The sequence below is a fragment of the Carassius gibelio genome, chromosome A10 (genome assembly GCF_023724105.1).
Source record: "Carassius gibelio isolate Cgi1373 ecotype wild population from Czech Republic chromosome A10, carGib1.2-hapl.c, whole genome shotgun sequence".
NCBI classification, from domain to species: domain Eukaryota; kingdom Metazoa; phylum Chordata; class Actinopteri; order Cypriniformes; family Cyprinidae; genus Carassius; species Carassius gibelio.
Genome location: NC_068380.1, coordinates 20,457,222 through 20,473,403, shown reverse-complemented (window position 1 = coordinate 20,473,403; position 16,182 = coordinate 20,457,222). Strand labels below are relative to the sequence as shown.

Below are 16,182 nucleotides of genomic sequence, written 5' to 3'. Positions count from 1 at the left end.
GATGATTTTGTGGTGCATTCTCTTTGATTTATGTTCAGTTCAGTGATTTCTGAGGATGTCTCACTGTGATGTAAGTCTGTGTCTGTTATCTGCTGCAGGACTACATCGATCGTGAATCAGAGAGAGAGAGAGAGGATCCGAGAGAACATCTTACAGAAACTAAAGAGAGACAAGACGGATGAGAAGAAGACCAGTCCAGACACAATGAAGAAGACCTCCTGCAGGTATTGGCACTGAGTTCCTCTTCTGATGATGTCATTTCCTCTTACTGCAGAATTGACATTCAGTAATGAATAATTCTAAGTTCACTCAATTGGAATCAGTCATTTTCCGTGAGAGTTGGCAAGCTGGGTTGACATGAATGATTGCACGTTATCTATCACATGTTGTTGTGGGAGTTAAAGTGGTGTCCAGCAGGAAGCACTGTTGCTCTGTAAATTTCAGACACACTTTCTCTTCAGGGATGGGGATGAGTTCCTTTGGCAATAGTGTCACAAACTGTTTTATGTGTGCTGCAACCTTATATATTTTTTCCTGTTTCAGGTTAATATGACAGCTTTAAGTAATCTAGCACTTTTTGTTATCTTTAAGTTTTGTTAGACTTAAACTCTTATTGATAGTTTATAAGATTACTGTTTCTATATGGCCAGTGAATAAGAACCTGATTGGTTGATACAACACGGTCCTTTAAAACACTCATTTTCAATCCCTGCTCTGAAATGATCTTTTTCTGGTCAGCTTTGTGTCTTGCAACCTGAAGGAGAGACATCTGCTGTAATTAATTGTGAATTAATTGAGATTTTAATTTATCAAGTTTTTTTTTTTACTTTATTTTTTACTAAACTAGTCCATAATCCCTAATCCAAAAGTCCATAACCCATAATTTTGCTTCCTCTAGTGAAAAGGTTGTCTCATCTGAATCGGGAGAGAAATATGCACAGATCAAGCACTGTTTAGAAAGCCTTATCAGAGGTGGGTAGTAACGAGTTACATTTACTTCGTTACATTTACTTGAGTAATTTTTCGGGGTAACTAATACTTTTCGGAGTATATTTAAAGATGGGTACTTTATACTCTTACTTGAGTACATTTTTTGGGAAAAATCTGTACTTTTACTTCGTTACTGTGTGCGACGCCCCTCTCGTTACTTTATCTTAATGCAATAAATGCTTCGGTTTATTCCAAACGCGCCGTCTACTTTTCTCTGGACAATGAGCGATGCCCATTCGCGAATGATTCATTCTTTTGAGTCAACTCTGTTCAAAGGCTTGATCAAACCAATTGGCAAACGAGTGAATTGGTTCATGAATCAGTTTGATTGAGTCGTTCAGTTCCATGCTGCACGCGCTGAGTTCTGAAGCGGTTCACTCAGAGTTGTAACGTTTAAGAATATTAGCAGCGTTAAAAACGGGGCTATGGAACTGCACTGAATTGAAAGCTAATCTGCAAAGGCTATTATTTGCTTGCGATGGAGATCCTTATTAGATGAACGCGTGTGCTGTCTACTGTTTAACAGGTAATAACTTGGGCTACATTCGATTACAGTACACGATACCACTGTGACATTAGTTTGTTGTACGTGTGTGGCTTATAACAGGTTGAATGCAGCTTCCAAAAGACAAAGAATAGCCGATTAAGATTTTATTAATTTTAATAGAATCACACCAGTGCGAGTACGTTCAGCAAGTCATATCATCAGCTGCTAAATTCAGATCTGTGATCGCTTGCTGGCGCTGAGCCAGAGACAGACGCTTTTTTACAGCGCTGCGCATTATAACCAATCACACACGGTTCTGTTCCTATGAGTCATCGCTGAAATACTGAATACCTCTTTCTGCCGAATTCTCTCGTCAGAAACAACAAAGTGCAGATGTGTGTATGATGCAAAAAAATTAGACTTCAATCCTGGTCAGACGGTGGGGTGGTATTTTAGTATGCAAATTTATTCAAAGAATATAGGAAATGAGAATACAACTCATAACTTGCAAACAGATTAGTAAGTATTAAAATCAGCTTCAAATATAGAAAATACAAATCCCAAAATTAATATAGTTTTAAAAGCAATCCATGTATGATGGATGTTGCCCAATTAAAAGTAATACAAAATGCATTATAATATTCAAAAGTAATCAAGATGTTAAAAATAATAATACAAAGTATACAACAATACCCTGCATATCAAAAGTCAAAGGTTGTAATAGTATTCATATAATAACAAATAATATAATAATAATCATATCTGAGATGAATAAAACCTGAGAGAAGTTCAAAGTATTCAAGTGAGCCCGGAATCAAAGATAAAGAAGGTGAGAAAAGACTAAGTCCAGCTAGAAGGGTCTAGGCTGAACTCAGTCTGAGCGAGAGAGCCCAAAGGAGGGGTGAATTTGCCTCCTCTTATAGCCCTGCAAATCTGTATCAAACCCATGCCACGTCTCTGCAGCCACGTCTCAAACAGATATCAAAACAGTCGTCATCCTTCTCCGAAAATACATCCTAGCCCTTGCAGCCTAATTTCAGTTCCCTATTTCGTAAGGTCAGCAGATTGTATGTTCAAAGTCCAACTGTCCTACCTCAGAAGATTAATCGTCTGGTTCTCTTTTGTTAAGAACCCACAGGGGGGGGGGGTTCGAATGACTCCAAATAACAGACGTGTGATGGAATATAAACGTCTCTGAATCATGCTGTTTTTAGAAGTATAAACATTTCGTGGAAATCTTTTATCTTTAACTTTTCTTATTTCCATATTGATATAGAAGTCTTCTAAGTCTAAAGTTCAGCTGAGGCCTTCAGCACAGGCTGTCCTGTACTTTTAAGCACGTAGCAAATGCACACATGACAGAAGTCAGAATTTGGGTTACATCAGTCCCCCACTCGAGTCTTGACAAAAAGACTCGCACCCAAAATCCTTTCCCTTGAAAATAAGATACATAATAGTCAAAGGTAACAAATACATATGCAGAAAAATGAGTAAGTAAAACATTTCAGATAAGCACTTAATCGTGTAAGCATAAAGGAAATATAAAAGTGAATGAATCTTTTCAGGTAGACTGTAGATACCTCTTTAACCCCAGCCGCGTTAAGTTGACAGGAATTCTTCACCAAGCTGATCAGACGAGGAGCACTAAAAGCATCCGACCCCTGACCTCACCTGGACTTTTGCTGGGTCGAGGACTTACTACAGCATACCCTTCTTTCCATCTCTAAACTTATCATCATACTTTCTCTTCTTAATGGGTAGCTTCTTAAGATATTTGTCCTTATCAGATTGGGGTATCATGTCGCAAATTTCCAAACTTTCGTTGATCTTTTTCAACATCTCGTATCTTTCCTTACCCTTCACCTCTAATTCATACATTTCTTCATCATTGCTGACAGCAATAGGAGTAAAATAATCTTTTTGATCAATAATCTTGTGAGGCATCTTGATGTAGGGATTTGTAAATCTATATATCAGCTGGTAGATGAAAGCACAAGTCTCTCAGATGATGTAGAGTTAGCGTGCGATGTGATGACGATGCGTCCAGTTCTTGGGATCCAACACTGATGTCCAGCTACGAGCACAGCAACCACTCCCGAATCGTCAATGCGCTGCACTGTTGCAGAAGTCACACCAAAGGGTCACCCTTAGAACCAGTCGTGTGGTAAATGTACGCAGGATAGGTCCGTATCAGCATGCACTCATACCTGTTTAGTTTTAGAGTAGTAGGAACAGAAATATGTGGAAACAAAAAGAACACGAACACAAACACACACACACAAACATATAATGCCAAAGCGAAGCGACAAACATTACATATAACATTTACACACACACACGAACAAGGACACAACAAGACAGATAAAACAACATTAATCACAATTGTTACATGTAAACATTATGGTTTTCAGTTTCATTTCATCATTTTATAAACAAATAAATACATTAGATCCAGGGGAACTCAGCATTGGAAACCTGGAGAGAAGTAAACAATTAATCATTAATCATTGTTCGTCCTTAGTAGCAATTCGTCTGATAGAGCTTACACCTGTTGGACAAATTCAAAGTGAAAACGGTATCATCAACAACCTAAGGAACAGATATTGTGAATTTTGGTTAATTTTGATTCTCCGGAAGCAAGTGAACAATCACTAAATAAATAATCGATAATTGAATCAATCAATTATTACACTCCTGACATAAGTCAGACCCTCAATCACCTCACAGAGGTTGAAAACAAACATTGATTACAACCTTAATTTTAGAAAGGGTACCCTTAGTCTATAAAAGAAAATCTATTGTGCACTGAGAGATATTGTTAGTATAAGCAAGCTGTAACAGGGGCTTCACTTGTGCAAGATGCTTCCATCGAGTCAAGCCTGGCTCGATTTCAATGAGTAGAGAGAAGTTGGAGTAGTCAGCAACACTGAGTAAGGACCTTCGTACCTGGAAGACATTGGACCTAAATTCCCTATTTCTGAACCATTACTTTGTCCCCCACTTGTACAGGATTTTAGCCGTTAAATTAAATGCAGCAGTCTTTAAGTCTCCCGCAATTTGGACGCTGAGGGCACTGAATGGGCATCCTTAAATGTGCATAATGTGTACCCATGATCAGAGGGTACAAAAATAAAATCTACCTGTCAATGTGTAAAAGGTCCTCGCGGGCGAGGACTGTGGCTAATTGATATCATACCTCTTCATAATCGTGGCTTTGTTTGTAAATGATGGATATATCTGGACAATCTGTCCCTCACAGTTCGTAACATCTCTGGTCAAAACCATGTTTGTTGTAACATAGTATTAGTTTTATGAACCCCTTGGTGTGCAATCCTGTGGTATAGATCAATTAATATCTGCTAGGCGGAACACCCTTTTCATTTAGAGCATTAATTCCTTCTTCAGTTAAAATAGCTCCTAACCTTTTTGACATATTTCATTATCTTCATTTGTGTACAATTTAGATAGGGTTTCTGATCCTGCACAATTTGGATGAACAGGGAAAATTGCAGTTACCTCTCCAAGTGATGCACCCCTGGCCGCCTCTCTCGCAGCCTTATCAGCTAGCGAGTTTCCTTTTGCCCACCAATCATTGAAAGTACTGTGACCTGTAACCTTGCAAACCGCAACACTGTTAGGTGAAATGTTCTTGCATGTTTCAAGAATTTCTTTAATACTGGTTTGATGACTTATTGGCGTACCGGCGGTGGTCAGATAGCCGCAACGTTTCCAGACAGGGCCATAACTCCGCACTACATGATAACTGTAGGCACTGTCAGTAAAAATATTCACATAAATGGAGCTATTTTCGCTTGCAGTTAAATTAAGTGTAAAATTTAAAGCAGCTTTCAAAGCATGCAGTTCAGCGATCTGAGCACTTCCTCCCCGTAGCGACCCTTCAGCCAAGACTTCGCCCATCCTCCCCTCTACTACCGCCCACCCTGTGTAGCGTGTTTCCCCCTCATAAAAGCTGCTGCCGTCCATGAACATGTCCATGACATTTGCAAATGTCTAATTTCTGACGAAATGTCCTCTGTCACAAGTAACCACCACAGCACAGTCATGTGCCCTCCCTTCGTTCTCCATCAGGGAGGCAGGGTTCGTCCGGTTATCTGTAACAACAGTAAGCTGAATACTCATTAGAGCAGTTTCCCACTTAGCCCGTCGCTGATTTGAGATCGATTTCACCTTTGTTTCAGGTAGCAAATGTAAAAAGCGATGTGGGGTATGTAAAATAGTCTGGTTGTAGCCGACGATGTGCTCGGTGAACTTCAGTGCTCACTCTGCACAGTCCAACGCCATCAAGCATGGCATCTGTCCTTTCATAGAAGAAGGAATCACAATCGAATAATATCCAACAGTTCCAAAACTTTTGTCACCTTTATGCTGTCCCAGCACGCAGTTGTAAGCATTCGGGCCTACATGTGTCCAAATGTGGAGCGGTTTTGGTCATGTAACGCAGGAGAAGAGGCTAGTGCGGATTTGAGAAGAGTGAAAGACTCAGCCATGTCTGCTGTCCACTCTAGAGGGGAAGCACCCGGAAGGCCTTCCTTAAGAGCCTCGGTTAGAGGTTCAGCCAAATCAGAAAAATCAGGAATATAAACCCGATTAAAATTAAATAGCCCCATTAATGATCTTAAACCAGTAACTGTGGTTGGCTTCTTTAATTTTGTAATTGTTATGACCCGATCTGGAAGAGGTATTTCTCCCTCACGACCAACACTCTGACCTAAAAATGTAATAATGGTTGAAACAGCTGTACTTCCCGTTTGTTCAGGAGGAAGCCAGCCTCTTGAAGTGCTCTCAACAAGAGAGTGAGTACACTCAGATGCTGCACCTTATTTGGAGATGCAAAAAGAATGTCATCACAATATTGAATTATAACGGACGGCGCGCACTATTCTTTTAAAATGGTTGAATGATTGGCAACAATGGGGTTGCTTTGGTGGTCACAGCATTCAATGCGGTATAGTCTATAGTAAGCCTATAGTTATCGTCTGGCTTTCTTACAGGCCACATGTGAATCACATTGAGAGGCACATCTTACCACAATCCCTTTCTCGAGCTGGGTCACAATTGCCTGTGCCGCTCTCTCTTTCTCTCCGAAGAGGATACTGGAATACTGGAGGAGGTGCAGGACCTGAAACATTCAGAGGTTTAATTCTGCAAAGACCACCATCAAGTTTAGAAGTTGACCACAAATCTGAAAATTTCTCAGAAAAATATTGTATCATTGGAGAGCCAGTAGACTCTTTCTCATTTGCTGTAACAGCTCCAATGTTAAATTTAGGAGTTCAATTTTTCTGACGACTGGAATGGGAACTGGCAAAAATTGACTAACTATTTGATTTAGTTAATAAAATATCTGCTTCCAATTTCTCCAATATATCCATTCCCACTACAGTGCCAACTTGACTTTCTCCAACCCAGAATTGCACCCGAAAGGGTTTGCTTAAGTGTATAAATTATTAAGGGGATTAATTGAGACTGTGAAAAGACTGCCATCAGATAATCCTCGAAGAGTCATGTGTTTATTTGTAAAATGTAAATTGGAGTAGCTAAATAAATATGTAGCTATCCTGATCTCAAGTGCTTTGGTCAGCCTGTGGCATCAGCAGCTTAAGCTGTGCCTGCATGTCGACTTCCTTTTCTCTGCATCACCTCTATTTTGAGAGTGAGGCCGAAGGGGGGGGGGCTACTTTGGTAGCCTTCGCTGTTGCTGAAAAGAGGAACCTTTTTAAACATTTTTAAAACCCTCGCTCTCCATCTCGCTCAGGGCACCTATTTACGTAGTGGCCTGTTTCCTGACAATTATAACAGGTAATTACAGAGACAGAGGGCGATCCAATCGCATCATCTGCTCTTTTCGTTTGGTCAACAATATCTTGAGCTCTGGTTCCCCACGTGTGCCGTGTGTAACAGTATATGAGATTTCAAATCAACAGCTTCTTTTGTAGCAACAAACTCCTTCAAAGCTCATGTGAAATGCTCAGTATATTTAACAAAGGGCTCGTTAGTGCCCTGTCTGATCAATGTTACATTAGTAAAACTTTGGATTCCTGATCCAATCACATGCTGTACTTCAATACGCAGTTCGTTAAATTAAGTAGCAAAATCATTTGCGGTTGTAATTAGTACAGTTAGATTTCATAATTGGCAGCGTGTTTACAATGCTAGGTAAATCACGCACACCAATAGTTCGATAGACCCCCACTTGGCCACCTGCTTATAACATGGTAACCTGGAATATAATTTCACATATTTGCCCCACTCAGCCTCAGCTCTTCCAAATTGCCAGGAGAAATAACAAACTGTATTCACAATTCTCAGAAATCTGTTACATTTCTGCCAGTTATAAATGTCATCAATCTTAGGAGCTTTGCCTATATCGGCTCTCGGCTCCTTTGTTACAAGATTTTTAATAAATCCCACATATCTTATAGCCTCTCTAGCTGCTTGCGCTAAATTATAAACCTGTACAATTCTACCATTTCTGTCTGTCAAAAGCCCTTTGACTTTCCTTATCCATAAACAACATAAAACACGTGCCTATTTCTTCTGTTCTTTGTGATCAGTAATTTCCTTCAACCTGTTAACTGTCACCCCGTCCCGAATACGGGACGCCTGCGCCGACTACACCACAATCAAATCAAATCCAATCCTGACAAACTATATACCATTAGAAAAGTCCAAGACTCTCAAATATATATTGTACCAATATTCTTGTTAAAAGACTATGTAGGAAAAGTAATAAAATTAATTTATGACAAGAGTACACCCTCAGAAATCTACATTACAAAAGAAGACTTCCTCGTTGCCTTTTTCTCTATCACATTTCATAAATCATCAGAAGTCATATATCACTCGAAAACATAAAATAATCAAAATTCATCCTTTAAATCCCATTTTAAAATCAGACATTGCATTACCATGTAAATGGCACATCAAAATCATGTTTACAAAATATTTTCGGTCATGAATTGTAAAATTTTAGGTTTGTATCATGCAAATTCAAGTCTATCTTCAGAAACCTGAGTGACAGTGGAGGGGTCAAAACCCATTCACTCGTGGACCCGAAATCTCTCTAAATCCAACTTTAACCATTTTCTGTCTTATTTCTTCTACATCACATATTCATTTGGAGTTTCTTTTATTTGAACAAGTGCCATTATCTCATGTGCTGACAAATCCAACAAGGAAAAGGTTTATTCAATTCAGATACACTTAATTAAAATTAATTATTTATCTTAACTTATTTTTACTTATCTTTACTTATTTTACTTAATTCCTTTACTCATTCTACTTAATTTCCACCCATTTTTACTTAATTTTACTTATTTTTACTTAATGCACCGTCTGACAATTTATTGATCTAAATTTAGTCGCAAGGTGGGGTTCTGTTTGTGTTGAAAACTGCCAAGTCTAATCCCAGAGACTATATCCAAAAACAAGAGACGGCATTCAGACCCGACCAGCACGCTGTAAGTAAACCCTCACAGCGCGTGTCTCAAAATACTGTTGCATTTTCGGTTTAACCCAAAAGTGCTCGCAATACACCCCCGGTAACCCCGCAGGATGTAAAGCGCAGATATTTATCCACACTACCAGTAACCCTCAATAGTGAACAACACATTTAATGCCGCGGATCGCCGTCTCGTCCCCCAGCGCGCGCTGATTTTTCAAATACGGTTAAACCACCGTCTACGGTTATACCACCGGCTATGACCCAGGCTCGTTCTCTTGCTGCAGTCAAGATTAATGAACGAGGTGGGTCCACAGATATATCTCCTAGACCCGGCAGGCAACACCACAGAAGCCCATAAAGAGAAAAAGATGAGCTACTCACCTCTCTTTATTTTGTCTTGCGTTGCATCAAAACTTAATGAAATGAAAACTTCAACGATCCCAGCGGTGCCTCCAAAACTGATGCAAAAAAATTAGACTTCAATCCTGGTCAGACGGTGGGGTGGTATTTTAGTATGCAAATTTATTCAAAGAATATAGGAAATGAGAATACAACTCATAACTTGCAAACAGATTAGTAAGTATTAAAATCAGCTTCAAACATAGAAAATACAAATCCCAAAATTAATATAGTTTTAAAAGCAATCCATGTATGATGGATGTTGCCCAATTAAAAGTAATACAAAATGCATTATAATATTCAAAAGTAATCAAGATGTTAAAAATAATAATACAAAGTATACAACAATACCCTGCATATCAAAAGTCAAAGGTTGTAATAGTATTCATATAATAACAAATAATATAATAATAATCATATCTGAGATGAATAAAACCTGAGAGAAGTTCAAAGTATTCAAGTGAGCCCGGAATCAAAGATAAAGAAGGTGAGAAAAGACTAAGTCCAGCTAGAAGGGTCTAGGCTGAACTCAGTCTGAGCGAGAGAGCCCAAAGGAGGGGTGAATTTGCCTCCTCTTATAGCCCTGCAAATCTGTATCAAACCCATGCCACGTCTCTGCAGCCACGTCTCAAACAGATATCAAAACAGTCGTCATCCTTCTCCGAAAATACATCCTAGCCCTTGCAGCCTAATTTCAGTTCCCTATTTCGTAAGGTCAGCAGATTGTATGTTCAAAGTCCAACTGTCCTACCTCAGAAGATTAATCGTCTGGTTCTCTTTTGTTAAGAACCCACAGGGGGGGGGGGTTCGAATGACTCCAAATAACAGACGTGTGATGGAATATAAACGTCTCTGAATCATGCTGTTTTTAGAAGTATAAACATTTCGTGGAAATCTTTTATCTTTAACTTTTCTTATTTCCATATTGATATAGAAGTCTTCTAAGTCTAAAGTTCAGCTGAGGCCTTCAGCACAGGCTGTCCTGTACTTTTAAGCACGTAGCAAATGCACACATGACAGAAGTCAGAATTTGGGTTACATCAGTGTACGAATCTATAATTAAGATATTGATTTCACAGTGTTAACAGTTTCAGTGATTTTAATGGTAGTTTCTGAGAGTGAATGAAATCTAGACTGTCAGTGAAAATTATGTTTAATAATGTAAATGTTATTTGCTCTCTTTCTGAACAATGAAAGATTAGTAGCAATATTTATATCACATTAACTTTCAATGTTAAATTCACATTTAAAATAAAGTCAGTCGTATTAAAAATATGTTATGGCATGACACCTATATTTGTTACTTAAATAAACAGACAGGGTTTTATAATAAATTACATAAATTGGATTAAAGGCTGATGAAATATATACATTTATACACACACACATACATTACATACATTTTTTGTCTATATATCTATATAAAAAAGGCTCCGTATATATGACCCAAAGTAACTAGTAACTAACTACTTGAGTAGATTTTTTATCCGATACTCTTTTACTCTTACTCAAGTAACTATTCAAGACTAGTACTTTTACTTTTACTTGAGTAAATATTTCTAGAATTACTTTTACTTTTACTTGAGTAAAGTTTTTCGGTACTCTACCCACCTCTGAGCCTTATTATAGATTTTGAACTTTGTGAATAAAAATACAGTGTTGTAAAAGTTGACCTTGAACTTCAAAAAAACAATGCAAACTATTACAATCAGCTTGTTTAGTTGATTCAACAACTGACAGCTTAAATGCTTTTGTTCTTGTAACGAGTAACAAGCAGATGCACATATACCTCAACACACAAATAACAAAGAGGGTGATGATCAACCAATTTTAATTCAGTAAATTTATGAACTCTGAAAATATGAAAACTATCATAACTAATCATTCTCTCATCATTTGTTTTAGTAAATAGAACAGAAGTTGCTTTAGTGTTTTAAAGAAAATGAATTAAAAGATGAAACTTCTTGTAGCAGGTTTTATCTGTATAAATGGCTTGGACTAGTACTGGTAACCACAAAAATTACATTTCCATGGTAAATCATGGCTTAAAAACCCAGGGGAACATGCCGAGGAAAAAGGCCACAATAACAGTTAAACGGACAGTTTCTGATCTCTGTGGGTTGTCTGGTGGACCTGACCTCTGGTTGCTGATCCTCACTGGAGCCGCTTCAGTGGACACAGCCAGCTCCCTCGAGGTGAAGCACATATCTGGCTCACAAATCAAATTACTCTGCCACGGCAGGGGAAACAGCTCCCTCCTGCCAACCTGGCAACCCCAGCACTACTCCTCCTGAGACACGAAACCGTAGCATTTTCTGTCTTACATCAGAGAAATTAATAGTCAACATGCTTCTGGAATATTTTCTAATCTGAAAGCTGACTGTTTCTGACACTGCAGCGTTTCTTAGAGAGCCGTTGTTGACTTTACTCTGTGCCCAAATATGCTTAATGTCCTTGCATTTATTTAGTTAATTACAAAAACAGAGATGCTGCTCCGGGTTGCTTGGAAAATTTTGAAACCAACGGGTTTGATGAATCCCTGAAAAAGAACAGCATAGTGTTATGTGCCAGAATAATGACTTAAGGGTATAAGCTCTTTAATTCAGTCAAGAGTCAGTTCTGTTTAGATTTAATAGGACAAATACATTTTTATGGTAAAAGTAAAACTGACTGAGGTATATTTTTAATGTTTGCCTTTTCTTAACTTCCACAATCATGGTGTTGTGAATGGTCGTTTGCTATTGTTAGTGTTTTTAGTCAACTTAAGTGAACATTAGATGATGATAAGCATAAGTAAGGATGCATTAAACTGATAAAATTTTTTTACAGTGTAGGCATTTATAATGTTACAAAATGGGTCACACCTTATTTTAAGGTCCATTTTTCACTATTAATAAACCATTAAATATGATTTTTGCTTCAATAAATTTCTAATTTGCTGCTTATTAATAGTAAGGTAACTGTTAAATTTAGGTTTTGGGTAGGATTAGGGATGTAGAATAAAGCACATATTCTTCATGACCGTATAATAAACAGCCAATAAGTTAATAATATGCTAATAAGCAACTACTTAAGAGTGAAAATTGGTCTCTATACTAAAGTTTTACAAAAAAGATTTTTATTTAAAAAATGCTGTTCTTTTGAGTATGAAAATAAGAAGCAGCACAACTGTTTTCAACATTGATAATAATAAGAAATGTTTCTTGAGCAGTTAATCAGTATATCAGAATATAGTATATCATAATGATTTCTGAAGGACCGTGTGACACTGAAGACTGGAGTAATGATGCTGAAAATCAGCTTCACATCACTGGAATAAATTAGATCATGTTCAAATAGAAATTAGTTATTTTAAACTGTCATAATATTTCACAATGTTTGTTCACAGTAATTGCTTTTGCTGTATTTTTTATCAAATGAATGCAAAAAAAAAAAAAAAAAAAAATCACCCCCAAACTTTTGATCGTTACTGTACAATTTCATATTTCATAATAATATCTAACACTAATAAATAATAATACAAAAATAAATAAATGTGATATTAGCCACTAACCAATGTGGTACTGATATGTTGAATAACTTGATATGAAAATAGCTATATAAAAAAAGCTTCTTAAGATTAGTAAAATAAAAGACTTTTGAAAAGGAGTAAACACTTCCCAAATCTTTTGTTGTTGACAATGAAGGCACATTCAAAACTGACCATAATTTGGTGCTTTTCACTTAGTAATACAGCTAATGCTAAAACAATGTTTGTCCCTGGTAAATCATGTGTCAGTATCAAAGTCACATGCCAAAATGTACTGCTTTAGATAAAGGGTTTGTTTAAATCCTTCACCCTGACCAAATCGTAAAGTATCAATGCCACTCAAACTCTCTTAAATGGCTTATTTTTATGGGAGATTATAGATTTACATGCTTTTGTGCATCAAGCAAAAACTAAACAAAACTGCTTGAGCAAAGATTGTATCGTCTCATCTGTAAAACCCATTTTTCAAACCCTCTCTCTCTTTCTCTTTCATGTGATCCCTGAAATCAGCATACGACCTTTGAAAACGGGGGGATTAATAAAGGATTCATAACCTCACCACTGACTGAGGCGCTAAAGGAGGAGAACTCCTCCCCGCAAACCCCCTTCTCTGGAAGAACACCTGCCTTATCTCACCATCGGCCGTTATGTGTCTGGATAATTTTCCGATCATAATAAACATGCCCTTTTCTTTTTCTATATAATGAAGTAATGGCCAAACCCACCGAGTCTTACCACTTTGATTGACAGGAAGCCAAATGCAGAACGACTGTAGTATATTAAACACAAGCATGGTGTTTGGCTACAAGAAGTGTAACCCAACACAGTTGTTTGTCTTGGCTCACAATCAAAGAGTTGGCTGGTAGGTAAAGTGTTGGTGCAAGACAAAGAGAGCATTGTTGCAGCCCAGAGCTGTTGTGCACTCAGGCTTACAGGAGTTTGAAGGTGAAGGCAGAAGCTTTGGTTGCCAGTCACCTGCGAGGAAGCACAGCCTGTAGGATGGATCTGATGTTGCTTGGTATAAGTCTACGAGGCTCGAGCTGAAATCTAGCTCTTCTGGATCCATGGCTATTGCTTAAGATTGTATTTCATATCCTGGTTAAGTTCAGTGGAGTTTAAAGGAACGTCTCCAGTATTCTTGTTTTTGAAAGTGTTTTTGGAGGTGCTACAATCAAACTTTATTCTTTATATGAAAATGTATCTGTAATCTTTGTTGTTGTCATCTTTGTTGATGTCCGTATCATTAGCTTAAAGGTGGCATTAATGAATAAAACAGCATGCTAAAGGGAGTCTCGGCATCACCACACAAACCTGACAGGGCATAACTAAGAATACAAAGTGCTTCCATATGGCTTTTGGATATAACCTGAGTGATTTACCACAACCACAAAACTATAAATCCTTGGGCAAAAGAATAGGCTAATGGGTACCTGACACTTTTAAAGTTATCTAGATGACATGTAATAAAGTAATACTTGCATATATTTCCATAAAAACAGTATTATTATTATTGTTACTTAAATGTTTAATAAAAAAAATTAATTGCATATTTTTCAATAAACGTAACTCCAATTATTTATTTATAATAATAATTAAATGTTTAATAAAATATAAATGACATGTATTTGAATAAATGTATCTTTCTGTGTCTTTAATATGCAGTTAAATATATTTGTACTGTGTAACAACAGTATGTAAAAAATAAAATATATACCAACAATGATTATATGAATTGAAATCAAATATCAAAATAAATATATGAAATTTAAAATATATATTTAAAAAAAATACACTTTAGATTAGGGAACACATATTCACTAAATAAAATATTGCTGCTTATTAATAGTTAGTAAGATAGTTGTTAAGATTAGGTATGGGGTGGATTAAAGGATCTAAAATATGATCATACAGAATAAGGCATTAATATGCGCATTATAAGTACTAATAAACAGCCAACATGCAAGTAATATGCATGATAATAAGCATCTAGCTAAAAGTGAGAATAGATCCAAATAAAGTGTTACCAAATGAAAAATATAATGTGTAGTAAAAATTCATAATATTTATAAAATTTATAATAACATATAATTTACACTTTATTAAACACACACACATTTTTTTACATGCTCACGATATAAACACTTCCCACAGATACATTTAAGATGATTTTAGTATGTGATGCTTTGTTGATGTTGAGCAGAACTAAGGTTGTGTCCTCTGATCTGTACCAGTGAAGGGCAAGAGGGCAAGAGTTGGCTGAATGTAGGCTGATGTAGAGCGCAGTCTCGGGAGTACCCCCCGGCCTGCGAGGGGCGATGGGGGTATGTGGCGAGTGGGGCGGGGCCGAGAGGCGTGGGAACGAGGAGTGAGGCCAGGTGTAGTGATTGGAGATGAGCTACACCTGAGCCCCACCGTCGGTATCGAGTCCCATGTAGGAGATGGAAGGATATAAAACTAGAGCGACTATAGTGAAGGACGAGAGAGGACCAGGCCTGGGACATTATTTTATGTTTTGGCTTTTATTTGTGCGCGCCAGTCACCGTGAGGGGCTGACGCGCCGTTTTGTGTTTATTTTGAATATTAAAGTGTTTTGATTGTCCGCCCGTTCCCGCCTCCTTCTTCCCGATGAATATGGAGATTTGCATATTGTTACAGGGTCATAAAATATATATTTTTCCTTGACCTTTTGAGATTAAAATATCTTTATTAGAGACCTGCACAGGATTCAAATTACGGGCCTCATTTCTGTTTGATTGTGACTTGCTCTTTGAAATGTGTTTCTTTCTTCTAGCTGCTCTACATAGAGTGACCAGGTGTTTCTAATTTGAATAATTAACTGCAGTTAAATGAACTGAGATGATGTTGATTACACACACCCTGATGAAGGCATGTAACCGCAACGAGTAGATGTACCTCTCACCAAAAGAGTTTTAACGTATAAAGCCAGTGATGCAATAAAGGCTTTTTAACCTTTCACTATACAATTCGAGTGCCTTGGAGTTCTAGTTCTTAAATATATACTATCCCATACAACCAAAGAGCACTGAGATTTCATACCCCATGCAGCACTTCTTGATGCATTCAGTGCTTTGAAGCTGATACTACTTTTCCAGCTATTAAAATAGTTTAATTTTTCATGTAATGGCAAAGTGATTATATTTTGTTTAACTTTTTTAAGTTAATTTAGAAAAACGTTTGGAGCATTTATTATTATTAAAATGTGTGCACTTTGCAGGATATGGAGGCCCAGCGCAATCACTTGCATTTTTTTTCAGGGAATATGGCGTAATTTTTGCTCATAAAGGTAAGAGT

General features: G+C 37.3%; 1 long non-coding RNA gene across 2 annotated transcripts in view; it reads right to left on the bottom strand.

Annotated features, from left to right (window-relative positions):
- The window catches only part of LOC128021517 (uncharacterized), a 57,352-nt gene extending 53,620 nt beyond the window's left edge, over nt 1-3,732 (bottom strand). For both annotated transcript variants that reach the window (XR_008185569.1, XR_008185568.1), the window contains exon 1: nt 2,256-3,732. This is a non-coding gene — a long non-coding RNA (uncharacterized LOC128021517). The remainder of the gene's footprint in view (nt 1-2,255) is intronic.
- Between the last annotated feature and the right edge of the window lie 12,450 nt (nt 3,733-16,182).